This window comes from Ascidia mentula, chromosome 4 (assembly GCF_947561715.1).
Source record: "Ascidia mentula chromosome 4, kaAscMent1.1, whole genome shotgun sequence".
Classification (NCBI taxonomy): domain Eukaryota; kingdom Metazoa; phylum Chordata; class Ascidiacea; order Phlebobranchia; family Ascidiidae; genus Ascidia; species Ascidia mentula.
Window position 1 is genome coordinate 13,961,847 of NC_138569.1, and position 19,575 is coordinate 13,981,421.

The 19,575-nt window shown below is 42.1% G+C and overlaps 9 non-coding genes across 9 annotated transcripts; all 9 read right to left on the minus strand.

Moving 5' to 3' along the window:
- Window positions 1-1,743: 1,743 nt before the first annotated feature.
- On the minus strand, window positions 1,744-1,815 carry Trnap-ugg (transfer RNA proline (anticodon UGG)). Its single transcript has one exon. It is a non-coding gene; the product is annotated as a tRNA-Pro (tRNA).
- Window positions 1,816-3,883: 2,068 nt separating this feature from the next.
- On the minus strand, window positions 3,884-3,955 carry Trnap-ugg (transfer RNA proline (anticodon UGG)). The gene has a single exon. It is a non-coding gene; the product is annotated as a tRNA-Pro (tRNA).
- Window positions 3,956-6,023: 2,068 nt separating this feature from the next.
- Window positions 6,024-6,095, minus strand: Trnap-ugg (transfer RNA proline (anticodon UGG)). Its single transcript has one exon. It is a non-coding gene; the product is annotated as a tRNA-Pro (tRNA).
- A 2,068-nt stretch (window positions 6,096-8,163) lies between these two features.
- On the minus strand, window positions 8,164-8,235 carry Trnap-ugg (transfer RNA proline (anticodon UGG)). Its single transcript has one exon. It is a non-coding gene; the product is annotated as a tRNA-Pro (tRNA).
- Window positions 8,236-10,303: 2,068 nt separating this feature from the next.
- On the minus strand, window positions 10,304-10,375 carry Trnap-ugg (transfer RNA proline (anticodon UGG)). The gene has a single exon. It is a non-coding gene; the product is annotated as a tRNA-Pro (tRNA).
- A 2,068-nt stretch (window positions 10,376-12,443) lies between these two features.
- Trnap-ugg (transfer RNA proline (anticodon UGG)) lies at window positions 12,444-12,515 on the minus strand. Its single transcript has one exon. It is a non-coding gene; the product is annotated as a tRNA-Pro (tRNA).
- A 2,068-nt stretch (window positions 12,516-14,583) lies between these two features.
- On the minus strand, window positions 14,584-14,655 carry Trnap-ugg (transfer RNA proline (anticodon UGG)). Its single transcript has one exon. It is a non-coding gene; the product is annotated as a tRNA-Pro (tRNA).
- Window positions 14,656-16,723: 2,068 nt separating this feature from the next.
- On the minus strand, window positions 16,724-16,795 carry Trnap-ugg (transfer RNA proline (anticodon UGG)). The gene has a single exon. It is a non-coding gene; the product is annotated as a tRNA-Pro (tRNA).
- A 2,068-nt stretch (window positions 16,796-18,863) lies between these two features.
- Trnap-ugg (transfer RNA proline (anticodon UGG)) lies at window positions 18,864-18,935 on the minus strand. Its single transcript has one exon. It is a non-coding gene; the product is annotated as a tRNA-Pro (tRNA).
- Between the last annotated feature and the right edge of the window lie 640 nt (window positions 18,936-19,575).

The window sequence follows — 19,575 nt, forward strand, 5'->3', positions numbered from 1 at the left end:
CACTCCACTTTCAATCGGACGATGGCACTGAAAAGATTATGCTCGCGCAATATCTTGTTGCCCTCTGTCAATTCTCAATCAGCAAAAAGCGTTTTTTGTTGAATCAATTATCGTTGTGGATCTGACACATTTATGCTTGTGATAATTGTCAACTATTCATTCCAGCTGCAGTGGTTGACATTTTTGGAAAGATCAAGTAATGAGGTAAAACTTAGCAGTATAGTTTCAATCAATTTCGTTGCTTCGGCACAAAATCTGGGTATACATGGATCCTTAATCCTTTGTCAATTTTTCGTTGTCACGGAATATTGTCCGTTCCAAATGTGCCTTATCTTTTGAAGACGCTGGAGTTGCGTATGCTTTTTGTTAGCCAAGACACAGTGATTTAGATTAAATGTCAGATTGTTGGACATGTGCTTCAGTCCTCGTTAGTATAGTGGTAAGTATCCCCGCCTGTCACGCGGGAGACCGGGGTTCGATTCCCCCATGGGAAGAAATTTTATCAGAAATATATTCCATTGCATTTGTCACATGCCGAATGGCCGAATCGTGCTTATTTCATGTTCATAATTTATTTAAAAGGAACAATAGCAAATATAATGTCAGCACTGGTAAGAAGAAGAATGCGTGTATAGATTTCCTGCACAGTAATGTCAACGCAGATATTGCATGGGCGGATAAAAATGGCAACAACGTATGGTGATAAATACGCGAGATTCACGAGTGAACGAGATGAAACTTTTCGTTGTAAAACCACGTTTGTTTGGCGCAGGTAATAAACCTCTTATTACGCACAGGCCCTCATCAAATGCCGACAATGTCTGCCGTGTTGCTTTCGGAGCACTTTAGACATAAGTGAGGCGCACGAAGAGGACGATTTAGGACTGGAATCGACGTCCGATATGGGCATGAATGCTGAAATTCTTGACAGCGGGACACTTGAAGAATTTGTTGATGGTCGGCTTGCATTTGTAAAGATTCTTTCACATTTTCGTATACACTTGCTTGTGGGATTGTGGTGGCGATCCTGCGTAATACTGTTACGTTGAGACGAAGAGTCGGCATCATCATCGAGGCGGGATCGTTTTCTTGACTTTGGAGTGCTGCAGTTTAGCTCCGGTGGAAAGACACATACTTTCTGGCTAGTTGTGCGCTTTGAAACTTTAGTGATGATTCTTCTTGGTCGAGAGTCAACCTGAAGCGTTTCTTTCAGGACCTGCACACATGCAAAAAGAAACTTGTCAAACAATCGTCGATAGATCTCTTGACCAATTTAATAGTCAATTTTCGAAACTTTACATAATTTACATGCTTTTGGGCCACTTACCATGCTGAGAAGAAGAACTTCTTCACTTTCGACGAATGTATGCATTACTTGCTCGTGATGTATTGCGCGTTTCAAAGTAAAAATATATTCTTGTTTTGTCCAATAGGAGTTGATGCGAGTTGTTAGTGGATCCAACTTTTGTGGCAGCCATTTTATATTAATTGTTGAAGAGTGGAAGTAGAAAAAAAGAGAGAAACTCGCCATTGAGTTCTTTCATCATCCATCAACGCGCGTTATCTCAGTGTTGTTTTTCTGAATAACCTTCAAGTTTCTTATCGGCGCCCCGTGTCCGCTTCATCTTTTCGCTCGCTTGCGAAACGTGCCAACCAACTGGAATTTCAAAGAGTCGTCGCAAACTGCGTCACTGACAATCTAAGCATGCACTTATTTCAACAAAAGAGGCTTCAAAGAACTTCGGGCTCGTCCGGGATTTGAACCCGGGACCTCTCGCACCCAAAGCGAGAATCATACCCCTAGACCAACGAGCCGTGGTTGTATATCGTTTAATATACTTTGGGTTATATTGTTAAAAAGTAATTCGTGAAAAAACAACAAAAAATTATTTTCTGACCGACGAAACCAACACAATGCAATGCTTGAGCTGATGTGTGATTGCATGTGAAAAAGTTTGCACAGTCACCATACGATCCTTGGCATGTCCTCGTTAGTATAGTGGTGAGTATCCCCGCCTGTCACGCGGGAGACCGGGGTTCGATTCCCCGACGGGGAGGATTGTTTTGACGGATATGCACGTCTGAGATGATGTTCACGTGACTAGAAAGTAGGAAATAAACCTTTGTGTAACTTGCGATCCACTCCACTTTCAATCGGACGATGGCACTGAAAAGATTATGCTCGCGCAATATCTTGTTGCCCTCTGTCAATTCTCAATCAGCAAAAAGCGTTTTTTGTTGAATCAATCATCGTTGTGGATCTGACACATTTATGCTTGTGATAATTGTCAACTATTCTTTCCAGCTGCAGTGGTTGACATTTTTGGAAAGATCAAGTAATGAGGTAAAACTTAGCAGTATAGTTTCAATCAATTTCGTTGCTTCGGCACAAAATCTGGGTATACATGGATCCTTAATCCTTTGTCAATTTTTCGTTGTCACGGAATATTGTCCGTTCCAAATGTGCCTTATCTTTTGAAGACGCTGGAGTTGCGTATGCTTTTTGTTAGCCAAGACACAGTGATTTAGATTAAATGTCAGATTGTTGGACATGTGCTTCAGTCCTCGTTAGTATAGTGGTAAGTATCCCCGCCTGTCACGCGGGAGACCGGGGTTCGATTCCCCGACGGGGAGAAATTTTATCAGAAATATATTCCATTGCATTTGTCACATGCCGAATGGCCGAATCGTGCTTATTTCATGTTCATAATTTATTTAAAAGGAACAATAGCAAATATAATGTCAGCACTGGCAAGAAGAAGAATGCGTGTATACATTTCCTGCACAGTAATGTCAACGCAGATATTGCATGGGCGGATAAAAATGGCAACAACGTATGGTGACAAATACGCGAGATTCACGAGTGAACGAGATGAAACTTTTCGTTGTACAACCACGTTTGTTTGGCGCAGGTAATAAACCTCTTATTACGCACAGGCCCTCATCAAATGCCGACAATGTCTGCCGTGTTGCTTTCGGAGCACTTTAGACATAAGTGAGGCGCACGAAGAGGACGATTTAGGACTGGAATCGACGTCCGATATGGGCATGAATGCTGAAATTCTTGACAGCGGGACACTTGAAGAATTTGTTGATGGTCGGCTTGCATTTGTAAAGATTCTTTCACATTTTCGTATACGCTTGCTTGTGGGATTGTGGTGGCGATCCTGCGTAATACTGTTACGTTGAGACGAAGAGTCGGCATCATCATCGAGGCGGGATCGTTTTCTTGACTTTGGAGTGCTGCAGTTTAGCTCCGGTGGAAAGACACATACTTTCTGGCTAGTTGTGCGCTTTGAAACTTTAGTGATGATTCTTCTTGGTCGAGAGTCAACCTGAAGCGTTTCTTTCAGGACCTGCACACATGCAAAAAGAAACTTGTCAAACAATCGTCGATAGATCTCTTGACCAATTTAATAGTCAATTTTCGAAACTTTACATAATTTACATGCTTTTGGGCCACTTACCATGCTGAGAAGAAGAACTTCTTCACTTTCGACGAATGTATGCATTACTTGCTCGTGATGTATTGCGCGTTTCAAAGTAAAAATATATTCTTGTTTTGTCCAATAGGAGTTGATGCGAGTTGTTAGTGGATCCAACTTTTGTGGCAGCCATTTTATATTAATTGTTGAAGAGTGGAAGTAGAAAAAAAGAGAGGAACTCGCCATTGAGTTCTTTCATCATCCATCAACGCGCGTTATCTCAGTGTTGTTTTTCTGAATAACCTTCAAGTTTCTTATCGGCGCCCCGTGTCCGCTTCATCTTTTCGCTCGCTTGCGAAACGTGCCAACCAACTGGAATTTCAAAGAGTCGTCGCAAACTGGGTCACTGACAATCTAAGCATGCTCTTATTTCAACAAAAGAGGCTTCAAAGAACTTCGGGCTCGTCCGGGATTTGAACCCAGGACCTCTCGCACCCAAAGCGAGAATCATACCCCTAGACCAACGAGCCGTGGTTGTATATCGTTTAATATACTTTGGGTTATATTGTTAAAAAGTAATTCGTGAAAAAACAACAAAAAATTATTTTCTGACCGACGAAACCAACACAATGCAATGCTTGAGCTGATGTGTGATTGCATGTGAAAAAGTTTGCACAGTCACCATACGATCCTTGGCATGTCCTCGTTAGTATAGTGGTGAGTATCCCCGCCTGTCACGCGGGAGACCGGGGTTCGATTCCCCGACGGGGAGGATTGTTTTGACGGATATGCACGTCTGAGATGATGTTCACGTGACTAGAAAGTAGGAAATAAACCTTTGTGTAACTTGCGATCCACTCCACTTTCAATCGGACGATGGCACTGAAAAGATTATGCTCGCGCAATATCTTGTTGCCCTCTGTCAATTGTCAATCAGCAAAAAGCGTTTTTTGTTGAATCAATCATCGTTGTGGATCTGACACATTTATGCTTGTGATAATTGTCAACTATTCTTTCCAGCTGCAGTGGTTGACATTTTTGGAAAGATCAAGTAATGAGGTAAAACTTAGCAGTATAGTTTCAATCAATTTCGTTGCTTCGGCACAAAATCTGGGTATACATGGATCCTTAATCCTTTGTCAATTTTTCGTTGTCACGGAATATTGTCCGTTCCAAATGTGCCTTATCTTTTGTAGACGCTGGAGTTGCGTATGCTTTTTGTTAGCCAAGACACAGTGATTTAGATTAAATGTCAGATTGTTGGACATGTGCTTCAGTCCTCGTTAGTATAGTGGTAAGTATCCCCGCCTGTCACGCGGGAGACCGGGGTTCGATTCCCCGACGGGGAGAAATTTTATCAGAAATATATTCCATTGCATTTGTCACATGCCGAATGGCCGAATCGTGCTTATTTCATGTTCATAATTTATTTAAAAGGAACAATAGCAAATATAATGTCAGCACTGGTAAGAAGAAGAATGCGTGTATAGATTTCCTGCACAGTAATGTCAACGCAGATATTGCATGGGCGGATAAAAATGGCAACAACGTATGGTGATAAATACGCGAGATTCACGAGTGAACGAGATGAAACTTTTCGTTGTACAACCACGTTTGTTTGGCGCAGGTAATAAACCTCTTATTACGCACAGGCCCTCATCAAATGCCGACAATGTCTGCCGTGTTGCTTTCGGAGCACTTTAGACATAAGTGAGGCGCACGAAGAGGACGATTTAGGACTGGAATCGACGTCCGATATGGGCATGAATGCTGAAATTCTTGACAGCGGGACACTTGAAGAATTTGTTGATGGTCGGCTTGCATTTGTAAAGATTCTTTCACATTTTCGTATACGCTTGCTTGTGGGATTGTGGTGGCGATCCTGCGTAATACTGTTACGTTGAGACGAAGAGTCGGCATCATCATCGAGGCGGGATCGTTTTCTTGACTTTGGAGTGCTGCAGTTTAGCTCCGGTGGAAAGACACATACTTTCTGGCTAGTTGTGCGCTTTGAAACTTTAGTGATGATTCTTCTTGGTCGAGAGTCAACCTGAAGCGTTTCTTTCAGGACCTGCACACATGCAAAAAGAAACTTGTCAAACAATCGTCGATAGATCTCTTGACCAATTTAATAGTCAATTTTCGAAACTTTACATAATTTACATGCTTTTGGGCCACTTACCATGCTGAGAAGAAGAACTTCTTCACTTTCGACGAATGTATGCATTACTTGCTCGTGATGTATTGCGCGTTTCAAAGTAAAAATATATTCTTGTTTTGTCCAATAGGAGTTGATGCGAGTTGTTAGTGGATCCAACTTTTGTGGCAGCCATTTTATATTAATTGTTGAAGAGTGGAAGTAGAAAAAAAGAGAGGAACTCGCCATTGAGTTCTTTCATCATCCATCAACGCGCGTTATCTCAGTGTTGTTTTTCTGAATAACCTTCAAGTTTCTTATCGGCGCCCCGTGTCCGCTTCATCTTTTCGCTCGCTTGCGAAACGTGCCAACCAACAGGAATTTCAAAGAGTCGTCGCAAACTGCGTCACTGACAATCTAAGCATGCACTTATTTCAACAAAAGAGGCTTCAAAGAACTTCGGGCTCGTCCGGGATTTGAACCCGGGACCTCTCGCACCCAAAGCGAGAATCATACCCCTAGACCAACGAGCCGTGGTTGTATATCGTTTAATATACTTTGGGTTATATTGTTAAAAAGTAATTCGTGAAAAAACAACAAAAAATTATTTTCTGACCGACGAAACCAACACAATGCAATGCTTGAGCTGATGTGTGATTGCATGTGAAAAAGTTTGCACAGTCACCATACGATCCTTGGCATGTCCTCGTTAGTATAGTGGTGAGTATCCCCGCCTGTCACGCGGGAGACCGGGGTTCGATTCCCCGACGGGGAGGATTGTTTTGACGGATATGCACGTCTGAGATGATGTTCACGTGACTAGAAAGTAGGAAATAAACCTTTGTGTAGCTTGCGATCCACTCCACTTTTAATCGGACGATGGCACTGAAAAGATTATGCTCGCGCAATATCTTGTTGCCCTCTGTCAATTCTCAATCAGCAAAAAGCGTTTTTTGTTGAATCAATTATCGTTGTGGATCTGACACATTTATGCTTGTGATAATTGTCAACTATTCTTTCCAGCTGCAGTGGTTGACATTTTTGGAAAGATCAAGTAATGAGGTAAAACTTAGCAGTATAGTTTCAATCAATTTCGTTGCCTCGGCACAAAATCTGTGTATACATGTATCCTTAATCCTTTGTCAATTTTTCGTTGTCACGGAATATTGTCCGTTCCAAATGTGCCTTATCTTTTGAAGACGCTGGAGTTGCGTATGCTTTTTGTTAGCCAAGACACAGTGATTTAGATTAAATGTCAGATTGTTGGACATGTGCTTCAGTCCTCGTTAGTATAGTGGTAAGTATCCCCGCCTGTCACGCGGGAGACCGGGGTTCGATTCCCCGACGGGGAGAAATTTTATCAGAAATATATTCCATTGCATTTGTCACATGCCGAATGGCCGAATCGTACTTATTTCATGTTCATAATTTATTTAAAAGGAACAATAGCAAATATAATGTCAGCACTGGCAAGAAGAAGAATGCGTGTATACATTTCCTGCACAGTAATGTCAACGCAGATATTGCATGGGCGGATAAAAATGGCAACAACGTATGGTGATAAATACGCGAGATTCACGAGTGAACGAGATGAAACTTTTCGTTGTACAACCACGTTTGTTTGGCGCAGGTAATAAACCTCTTATTACGCACAGGCCCTCATCAAATGCCGACAATGTCTGCCGTGTTGCTTTCGGAGCACTTTAGACATAAGTGAGGCGCACGAAGAGGACGATTTAGGACTGGAATCGACGTCCGATATGGGCATGAATGCTGAAATTCTTGACAGCGGGACACTTGAAGAATTTGTTGATGGTCGGCTTGCATTTGTAAAGATTCTTTCACATTTTCGTATACGCTTGCTTGTGGGTTTGTGGTGGCGATCCTGCGTAATACTGTTACGTTGAGACGAAGAGTCGGCATCATCATCGAGGCGGGATCGTTTTCTTGACTTTGGAGTGCTGCAGTTTAGCTCCGGTGGAAAGACACATACTTTCTGGCTAGTTGTGCGCTTTGAAACTTTAGTGATGATTCTTCTTGGTCGAGAGTCAACCTGAAGCGTTTCTTTCAGGACCTGCACACATGCAAAAAGAAACTTGTCAAACAATCGTCGATAGATCTCTTGACCAATTTAATAGTCAATTTTCGAAACTTTACATAATTTACATGCTTTTGGGCCACTTACCATGCTGAGAAGAAGAACTTCTTCACTTTCGACGAATGTATGCATTACTTGCTCGTGATGTATTGCGCGTTTCAAAGTAAAAATATATTCTTGTTTTGTCCAATAGGAGTTGATGCGAGTTGTTAATGGATCCAACTTTTGTGGCAGCCATTTTATATTAATTGTTGAAGAGTGGAAGTAGAAAAAAAGAGAGAAACTCGCCATTGAGTTCTTTCATCATCCATCAACGCGCGTTATCTCAGTGTTGTTTTTCTGAATAACCTTCAAGTTTCTTATCGGCGCCCCGTGTCCGCTTCATCTTTTCGCTCGCTTGCGAAACGTGCCAACCAACTGGAATTTCAAAGAGTCGTCGCAAACTGGGTCACTGACAATCTAAGCATGTTCTTATTTCAACAAAAGAGGCTTCAAAGAACTTCGGGCTCGTCCGGGATTTGAACCCGGGACCTCTCGCACCCAAAGCGAGAATCATACCCCTAGACCAACGAGCCGTGGTTGTATATCGTTTAATATACTTTGGGTTATATTGTTAAAAAGTAATTCGTGAAAAAACAACAAAAAATTATTTTCTGACCGACGAAACCAACACAATGCAATGCTTGAGCTGATGTGTGATTGCATGTGAAAAAGTTTGCACAGTCACCATACGATCCTTGGCATGTCCTCGTTAGTATAGTGGTGAGTATCCCCGCCTGTCACGCGGGAGACCGGGGTTCGATTCCCCGACGGGGAGGATTGTTTTGACGGATATGCACGTCTGAGATGATGTTCACGTGACTAGAAAGTAGGAAATAAACCTTTGTGTAACTTGCGATCCACTCCACTTTCAATCGGACGATGGCACTGAAAAGATTATGCTCGCGCAATATCTTGTTGCCCTCTGTCAATTGTCAATCAGCAAAAAGCGTTTTTTGTTGAATCAATCATCGTTGTGGATCTGACACATTTATGCTTGTGATAATTGTCAACTATTCTTTCCAGCTGCAGTGGTTGACATTTTTGGAAAGATCAAGTAATGAGGTAAAACTTAGCAGTATAGTTTCAATCAATTTCGTTGCTTCGGCACAAAATCTGGGTATACATGGATCCTTAATCCTTTGTCAATTTTTCGTTGTCACGGAATATTGTCCGTTCCAAATGTGCCTTATCTTTTGTGGACGCTGGAGTTGCGTATGCTTTTTGTTAGCCAAGACACAGTGATTTAGATTAAATGTCAGATTGTTGGACATGTGCTTCAGTCCTCGTTAGTATAGTGGTAAGTATCCCCGCCTGTCACGCGGGAGACCGGGGTTCGATTCCCCGACGGGGAGAAATTTTATCAGAAATATATTCCATTGCATTTGTCACATGCCGAATGGCCGAATCGTGCTTATTTCATGTTCATAATTTATTTAAAAGGAACAATAGCAAATATAATGTCAGCAATGGTAAGAAGAAGAATGCGTGTATAGATTTCCTGCACAGTAATGTCAACGCAGATATTGCATGGGCGGATAAAAATGGCAACAACGTATGGTGATAAATACGCGAGATTCACGAGTGAACGAGATGAAACTTTTCGTTGTACAACCACGTTTGTTTGGCGCAGGTAATAAACCTCTTATTACGCACAGGCCCTCATCAAATGCCGACAATGTCTGCCGTGTTGCTTTCGGAGCACTTTAGACATAAGTGAGGCGCACGAAGAGGACGATTTAGGACTGGAATCGACGTCCGATATGGGCATGAATGCTGAAATTCTTGACAGCGGGACACTTGAAGAATTTGTTGATGGTCGGCTTGCATTTGTAAAGATTCTTTCACATTTTCGTATACGCTTGCTTGTGGGATTGTGGTGGCGATCCTGCGTAATACTGTTACGTTGAGACGAAGAGTCGGCATCATCATCGAGGCGGGATCGTTTTCTTGACTTTGGAGTGCTGCAGTTTAGCTCCGGTGGAAAGACACATACTTTCTGGCTAGTTGTGCGCTTTGAAACTTTAGTGATGATTCTTCTTGGTCGAGAGTCAACCTGAAGCGTTTCTTTCAGGACCTGCACACATGCAAAAAGAAACTTGTCAAACAATCGTCGATAGATCTCTTGACCAATTTAATAGTCAATTTTCGAAACTTTACATAATTTACATGCTTTTGGGCCACTTACCATGCTGAGAAGAAGAACTTCTTCACTTTCGACGAATGTATGCATTACTTGCTCGTGATGTATTGCGCGTTTCAAAGTAAAAATATATTCTTGTTTTGTCCAATAGGAGTTGATGCGAGTTGTAAGTGGATCCAACTTTTGTGGCAGCCATTTTATATTAATTGTTGAAGAGTGGAAGTAGAAAAAAAGAGAGAAACTCGCCATTGAGTTCTTTCATCATCCATCAACGCGCGTTATCTCAGTGTTGTTTTTCTGAATAACCTTCAAGTTTCTTATCGGCGCCCCGTGTCCGCTTCATCTTTTCGCTCGCTTGCGAAACGTGCCAACCAACAGGAATTTCAAAGATTCGTCGCAAACTGCGTCACTGACAATCTAAGCATGCACTTATTTCAACAAAAGAGGCTTCAAAGAACTTCGGGCTCGTCCGGGATTTGAACCCGGGACCTCTCGCACCCAAAGCGAGAATCATACCCCTAGACCAACGAGCCGTGGTTGTATATCGTTTAATATACTTTGGGTTATATTGTTAAAAAGTAATTCGTGAAAAAACAACAAAAAATTATTTTCTGACCGACGAAACCAACACAATGCAATGCTTGAGCTGATGTGTGATTGCATGTGAAAAAGTTTGCACAGTCACCATACGATCCTTGGCATGTCCTCGTTAGTATAGTGGTGAGTATCCCCGCCTGTCACGCGGGAGACCGGGGTTCGATTCCCCGACGGGGAGGATTGTTTTGACGGATATGCACGTCTGAGATGATGTTCACGTGACTAGAAAGTAGGAAATAAACCTTTGTGTAACTTGCGATCCACTCCACTTTTAATCGGACGATGGCACTGAAAAGATTATGCTCGCGCAATATCTTGTTGCCCTCTGTCAATTCTCAATCAGCAAAAAGCGTTTTTTGTTGAATCAATTATCGTTGTGGATCTGACACATTTATGCTTGTGATAATTGTCAACTATTCTTTCCAGCTGCAGTGGTTGACATTTTTGGAAAGATCAAGTAATGAGGTAAAACTTAGCAGTATAGTTTCAATCAATTTCGTTGCTTCGGCACAAAATCTGTGTATACATGTATCCTTAATCCTTTGTCAATTTTTCGTTGTCACGGAATATTGTCCGTTCCAAATGTGCCATATCTTTTGAAGACGCTGGAGTTGCGTATGCTTTTTGTTAGCCAAGACACAGTGATTTTGATTAAATGTCAGATTGTTGGACATGTGCTTCAGTCCTCGTTAGTATAGTGGTAAGTATCCCCGCCTGTCACGCGGGAGACCGGGGTTCGATTCCCCGACGGGGAGAAATTTTATCAGAAATATATTCCATTGCATTTGTCACATGCCGAATGGCCGAATCGTACTTATTTCATGTTCATAATTTATTTAAAAGGAACAATAGCAAATATAATGTCAGCACTGGCAAGAAGAAGAATGCGTGTATACATTTCCAGCACAGTAATGTCAACGCAGATATTGCATGGGCGGATAAAAATGGCAACAACGTATGGTGACAAATACGCGAGATTCACGAGTGAACGAGATGAAACTTTTCGTTGTACAACCACGTTTGTTTGGCGCAGGTAATAAACCTCTTATTACGCACAGGCCCTCATCAAATGCCGACAATGTCTGCCGTGTTGCTTTCGGAGCACTTTAGACATAAGTGAGGCGCACGAAGAGGACGATTTAGGACTGGAATCGACGTCCGATATGGGCATGAATGCTGAAATTCTTGACAGCGGGACACTTGAAGAATTTGTTGATGGTCGGCTTGCATTTGTAAAGATTCTTTCACATTTTCGTATACGCTTGCTTGTGGGATTGTGGTGGCGATCCTGCGTAATACTGTTACGTTGAGACGAAGAGTCGGCATCATCATCGAGGCGGGATCGTTTTCTTGACTTTGGAGTGCTGCAGTTTAGCTCCGGTGGAAAGACACATACTTTCTGGCTAGTTGTGCGCTTTGAAACTTTAGTGATGATTCTTCTTGGTCGAGAGTCAACCTGAAGCGTTTCTTTCAGGACCTGCACACATGCAAAAAGAAACTTGTCAAACAATCGTCGATAGATCTCTTGACCAATTTAATAGTCAATTTTCGAAACTTTACATAATTTACATGCTTTTGGGCCACTTACCATGCTGAGAAGAAGAACTTCTTCACTTTCGACGAATGTATGCATTACTTGCTCGTGATGTATTGCGCGTTTCAAAGTAAAAATATATTCTTGTTTTGTCCAATAGGAGTTGATGCGAGTTGTTAATGGATCCAACTTTTGTGGCAGCCATTTTATATTAATTGTTGAAGAGTGGAAGTAGAACTAAAGAGAGAAACTCGCCATTGAGTTCTTTCATCATCCATCAACGCGCGTTATCTCAGTGTTGTTTTTCTGAATAACCTTCAAGTTTCTTATCGGCGCCCCGTGTCCGCTTCATCTTTTCGCTCGCTTGCGAAACGTGCCAACCAACTGGAATTTCAAAGAGTCGTCGCAAACTGGGTCACTGACAATCTAAGCATGTTCTTATTTCAACAAAAGAGGCTTCAAAGAACTTCGGGCTCGTCCGGGATTTGAACCCGGGACCTCTCGCACCCAAAGCGAGAATCATACCCCTAGACCAACGAGCCGTGGTTGTATATCGTTTAATATACTTTGGGTTATATTGTTAAAAAGTAATTCGTGAAAAAACAACAAAAAATTATTTTCTGACCGACGAAACCAACACAATGCAATGCTTGAGCTGATGTGTGATTGCATGTGAAAAAGTTTGCACAGTCACCATACGATCCTTGGCATGTCCTCGTTAGTATAGTGGTGAGTATCCCCGCCTGTCACGCGGGAGACCGGGGTTCGATTCCCCGACGGGGAGGATTGTTTTGACGGATATGCACGTCTGAGATGATGTTCACGTAACTAGAAAGTAGGAAATAAACCTTTGTGTAACTTGCGATCCACTCCACTTTCAATCGGACGATGGCACTGAAAAGATTATGCTCGCGCAATATCTTGTTGCCCTCTGTCAATTCTCAATCAGCAAAAAGCGTTTTTTGTTGAATCAATCATCGTTGTGGATCTGACACATTTATGCTTGTGATAATTGTCAACTATTCTTTCCAGCTGCAGTGGTTGACATTTTTGGAAAGATCAAGTAATGAGGTAAAACTTAGCAGTATAGTTTCAATCAATTTCGTTGCTTCGGCACAAAATCTGGGTATACATGGATCCTTAATCCTTTGTCAATTTTTCGTTGTCACGGAATATTGTCCGTTCCAAATGTGCCTTATCTTTTGTGGACGCTGGAGTTGCGTATGCTTTTTGTTAGCCAAGACACAGTGATTTAGATTAAATGTCAGATTGTTGGACATGTGCTTCAGTCCTCGTTAGTATAGTGGTAAGTATCCCCGCCTGTCACGCGGGAGACCGGGGTTCGATTCCCCGACGGGGAGAAATTTTATCAGAAATATATTCCATTGCATTTGTCACATGCCGAATGGCCGAATCGTGCTTATTTCATGTTCATAATTTATTTAAAAGGAACAATAGCAAATATAATGTCAGCAATGGTAAGAAGAAGAATGCGTGTATAGATTTCCTGCACAGTAATGTCAACGCAGATATTGCATGGGCGGATAAAAATGGCAACAACGTATGGTGATAAATACGCGAGATTCACGAGTGAACGAGATGAAACTTTTCGTTGTACAACCACGTTTGTTTGGCGCAGGTAATAAACCTCTTATTACGCACAGGCCCTCATCAAATGCCGACAATGTCTGCCGTGTTGCTTTCGGAGCACTTTAGACATAAGTGAGGCGCACGAAGAGGACGATTTAGGACTGGAATCGACGTCCGATATGGGCATGAATGCTGAAATTCTTGACAGCGGGACACTTGAAGAATTTGTTGATGGTCGGCTTGCATTTGTAAAGATTCTTTCACATTTTCGTATACGCTTGCTTGTGGGATTGTGGTGGCGATCCTGCGTAATACTGTTACGTTGAGACGAAGAGTCGGCATCATCATCGAGGCGGGATCGTTTTCTTGACTTTGGAGTGCTGCAGTTTAGCTCCGGTGGAAAGACACATACTTTCTGGCTAGTTGTGCGCTTTGAAACTTTAGTGATGATTCTTCTTGGTCGAGAGTCAACCTGAAGCGTTTCTTTCAGGACCTGCACACATGCAAAAAGAAACTTGTCAAACAATCGTCGATAGATCTCTTGACCAATTTAATAGTCAATTTTCGAAACTTTACATAATTTACATGCTTTTGGGCCACTTACCATGCTGAGAAGAAGAACTTCTTCACTTTCGACGAATGTATGCATTACTTGCTCGTGATGTATTGCGCGTTTCAAAGTAAAAATATATTCTTGTTTTGTCCAATAGGAGTTGATGCGAGTTGTAAGTGGATCCAACTTTTGTGGCAGCCATTTTATATTAATTGTTGAAGAGTGGAAGTAGAAAAAAAGAGAGAAACTCGCCATTGAGTTCTTTCATCATCCATCAACGCGCGTTATCTCAGTGTTGTTTTTCTGAATAACCTTCAAGTTTCTTATCGGCGCCCCGTGTCCGCTTCATCTTTTCGCTCGCTTGCGAAACGTGCCAACCAACAGGAATTTCAAAGATTCGTCGCAAACTGCGTCACTGACAATCTAAGCATGCACTTATTTCAACAAAAGAGGCTTCAAAGAACTTCGGGCTCGTCCGGGATTTGAACCCGGGACCTCTCGCACCCAAAGCGAGAATCATACCCCTAGACCAACGAGCCGTGGTTGTATATCGTTTAATATACTTTGGGTTATATTGTTAAAAAGTAATTCGTGAAAAAACAACAAAAAATTATTTTCTGACCGACGAAACCAACACAATGCAATGCTTGAGCTGATGTGTGATTGCATGTGAAAAAGTTTGCACAGTCACCATACGATCCTTGGCATGTCCTCGTTAGTATAGTGGTGAGTATCCCCGCCTGTCACGCGGGAGACCGGGGTTCGATTCCCCGACGGGGAGGATTGTTTTGACGGATATGCACGTCTGAGATGATGTTCACGTGACTAGAAAGTAGGAAATAAACCTTTGTGTAGCTTGCGATCCACTCCACTTTTAATCGGACGATGGCACTGAAAAGATTATGCTCGCGCAATATCTTGTTGCCCTCTGTCAATTCTCAATCAGCAAAAAGCGTTTTTTGTTGAATCAATTATCGTTGTGGATCTGACACATTTATGCTTGTGATAATTGTCAACTATTCTTTCCAGCTGCAGTGGTTGACATTTTTGGAAAGATCAAGTAATGAGGTAAAACTTAGCAGTATAGTTTCAATCAATTTCGTTGCTTCGGCACAAAATCTGTGTATACATGTATCCTTAATCCTTTGTCAATTTTTCGTTGTCACGGAATATTGTCCGTTCCAAATGTGCCATATCTTTTGAAGACGCTGGAGTTGCGTATGCTTTTTGTTAGCCAAGACACAGTGATTTTGATTAAATGTCAGATTGTTGGACATGTGCTTCAGTCCTCGTTAGTATAGTGGTAAGTATCCCCGCCTGTCACGCGGGAGACCGGGGTTCGATTCCCCGACGGGGAGAAATTTTATCAGAAATATATTCCATTGCATTTGTCACATGCCGAATGGCCGAATCGTGCTTATTTCATGTTCATAATTTATTTAAAAGGAACAATAGCAAATATAATGTCAGCAATGGTAAGAAGAAGAATGCGTGTATAGATTTCCTGCACAGTAATGTCAACGCAGATATTGCATGGGCGGATAAAAATGGCAACAACGTATGGTGACAAATACGCGAGATTCACGAGTGAACGAGATGAAACTTTTCGTTGTACAACCACGTTTGTTTGGCGCAGGTAATAAACCTCTTATTACGCACAGGCCCTCATCAAATGCCGACAATGTCTGCCGTGTTGCTTTCGGAGCACTTTAGACATAAGTGAGGCGCACGAAGAGGACGATTTAGGACTGGAATCGACGTCCGATATGGGCATGAATGCTGAAATTCTTGACAGCGGGACACTTGAAGAATTTGTTGATGGTCGGCTTGCATTTGTAAAGATTCTTTCACATTTTCGTATACGCTTGCTTGTGGGATTGTGGTGGCGATCCTGCGTAATACTGTTACGTTGAGACGAAGAGTCGGCATCATCATCGAGGCGGGATCGTTTTCTTGACTTTGGAGTGCTGCAGTTTAGCTCCGGTGGAAAGACACATACTTTCTGGCTAGTTGTGCGCTTTGAAACTTTAGTGATGATTCTTCTTGGTCGAGAGTCAACCTGAAGCGTTTCTTTCAGGACCTGCACACATGCAAAAAGAAACTTGTCAAACAATCGTCGATAGATCTCTTGACCAATTTAATAGTCAATTTTCGAAACTTTACATAATTTACATGCTTTTGGGCCACTTACCATGCTGAGAAGAAGAACTTCTTCACTTTCGACGAATGTATGCATTACTTGCTCGTGATGTATTGCGCGTTTCAAAGTAAAAATATATTCTTGTTTTGTCCAATAGGAGTTGATGCGAGTTGTTAATGGATCCAACTTTTGTGGCAGCCATTTTATATTAATTGTTGAAGAGTGGAAGTAGAACTAAAGAGAGAAACTCGCCATTGAGTTCTTTCATCATCCATCAACGCGCGTTATCTCAGTGTTGTTTTTCTGAATAACCTTCAAGTTTCTTATCGGCGCCCCGTGTCCGCTTCATCTTTTCGCTCGCTTGCGAAACGTGCCAACCAACTGGAATTTCAAAGAGTCGTCGCAAACTGGGTCACTGACAATCTAAGCATGTTCTTATTTCAACAAAAGAGGCTTCAAAGAACTTCGGGCTCGTCCGGGATTTGAACCCGGGACCTCTCGCACCCAAAGCGAGAATCATACCCCTAGACCAACGAGCCGTGGTTGTATATCGTTTAATATACTTTGGGTTATATTGTTAAAAAGTAATTCGTGAAAAAACAACAAAAAATTATTTTCTGACCGACGAAACCAACACAATGCAATGCTTGAGCTGATGTGTGATTGCATGTGAAAAAGTTTGCACAGTCACCATACGATCCTTGGCATGTCCTCGTTAGTATAGTGGTGAGTATCCCCGCCTGTCACGCGGGAGACCGGGGTTCGATTCCCCGACGGGGAGGATTGTTTTGACGGATATGCACGTCTGAGATGATGTTCACGTAACTAGAAAGTAGGAAATAAACCTTTGTGTAACTTGCGATCCACTCCACTTTCAATCGGACGATGGCACTGAAAAGATTATGCTCGCGCAATATCTTGTTGCCCTCTGTCAATTCTCAATCAGCAAAAAGCGTTTTTTGTTGAATCAATCATCGTTGTGGATCTGACACATTTATGCTTGTGATAATTGTCAACTATTCTTTCCAGCTGCAGTGGTTGACATTTTTGGAAAGATCAAGTAATGAGGTAAAACTTAGCAGTATAGTTTCAATCAATTTCGTTGCTTCGGCACAAAATCTGGGTATACATGGATCCTTAATCCTTTGTCAATTTTTCGTTGTCACGGAATATTGTCCGTTCCAAATGTGCCTTATCTTTTGTAGACGCTGGAGTTGCGTATGCTTTTTGTTAGCCAAGACACAGTGATTTAGATTAAATGTCAGATTGTTGGACATGTGCTTCAGTCCTCGTTAGTATAGTGGTAAGTATCCCCGCCTGTCACGCGGGAGACCGGGGTTCGATTCCCCGACGGGGAGAAATTTTATCAGAAATATATTCCATTGCATTTGTCACATGCCGAATGGCCGAATCGTGCTTATTTCATGTTCATAATTTATTTAAAAGGAACAATAGCAAATATAATGTCAGCAATGGTAAGAAGAAGAATGCGTGTATAGATTTCCTGCACAGTAATGTCAACGCAGATATTGCATGGGCGGATAAAAATGGCAACAACGTATGGTGATAAATACGCGAGATTCACGAGTGAACGAGATGAAACTTTTCGTTGTACAACCACGTTTGTTTGGCGCAGGTAATAAACCTCTTATTACGCACAGGCCCTCATCAAATGCCGACAATGTCTGCCGTGTTGCTTTCGGAGCACTTTAGACATAAGTGAGGCGCACGAAGAGGACGATTTAGGACTGGAATCGACGTCCGATATGGGCATGAATGCTGAAATTCTTGACAGCGGGACACTTGAAGAATTTGTTGATGGTCGGCTTGCATTTGTAAAGATTCTTTCACATTTTCGTATACGCTTGCTTGTGGGATTGTGGTGGCGATCCTGCGTAATACTGTTACGTTGAGACGAAGAGTCGGCATCATCATCGAGGCGGGATCGTTTTCTTGACTTTGGAGTGCTGCAGTTTAGCTCCGGTGGAAAGACACATACTTTCTGGCTAGTTGTGCGCTTTGAAACTTTAGTGATGATTCTTCTTGGTCGAGAGTCAACCTGAAGCGTTTCTTTCAGGACCTGCACACATGCAAAAAGAAACTTGTCAAACAATCGTCGATAGATCTCTTGACCAATTTAATAGTCAATTTTCGAAACTTTACATAATTTACATGCTTTTGGGCCACTTACCATGCTGAGAAGAAGAACTTCTTCACTTTCGACGAATGTATGCATTACTTGCTCGTGATGTATTGCGCGTTTCAAAGTAAAAATATATTCTTGTTTTGTCCAATAGGAGTTGATGCGAGTTGTAAGTGGATCCAACTTTTGTGGCAGCCATTTTATATTAATTGTTGAAGAGTGGAAGTAGAAAAAAAGAGAGAAACTCGCCATTGAGTTCTTTCATCATCCATCAACGCGCGTTATCTCAGTGTTGTTTTTCTGAATAACCTTCAAGTTTCTTATCGGCGCCCCGTGTCCGCTTCATCTTTTCGCTCGCTTGCGAAACGTGCCAACCAACTGGAATTTCAAAGAGTCGTCGCAAACTGGGTCACTGACAATCTAAGCATGTTCTTATTTCAACAAAAGAGGCTTCAAAGAACTTCGGGCTCGTCCGGGATTTGAACCCGGGACCTCTCGCACCCAAAGCGAGAATCATACCCCTAGACCAACGAGCCGTGGTTGTATATCGTTTAATATACTTTGGGTTATATTGTTAAAAAGTAATTCGTGAAAAAACAACAAAAAATTATTTTCTGACCGACGAAACCAACACAATGCAATGCTTGAGCTGATGTGTGATTGCATGTGAAAAAGTTTGCACAGTCACCATACGATCCTTGGCATGTCCTCGTTAGTATAGTGGTGAGTATCCCCGCCTGTCACGCGGGAGACCGGGGTTCGATTCCCCGACGGGGAGGATTGTTTTGACGGATATGCACGTCTGAGATGATGTTCACGTGACTAGAAAGTAGGAAATAAACCTTTGTGTAACTTGCGATCCACTCCACTTTCAATCGGACGATGGCACTGAAAAGATTATGCTCGCGCAATATCTTGTTGCCCTCTGTCAATTCTCAATCAGCAAAAAGCGTTTTTTGTTGAATCAATCATCGTTGTGGATCTGACACATTTATGCTTGTGATAATTGTCAACTATTCTTTCCAGCTGCAGTGGTTGACATTTTTGGAAAGATCAAGTAATGAGGTAAAACTTAGCAGTATAGTTTCAATCAATTTCGTTGCTTCGGCACAAAATCTGGGTATACATGGATCCTTAATCCTTTGTCAATTTTTCGTTGTCACGGAATATTGTCCG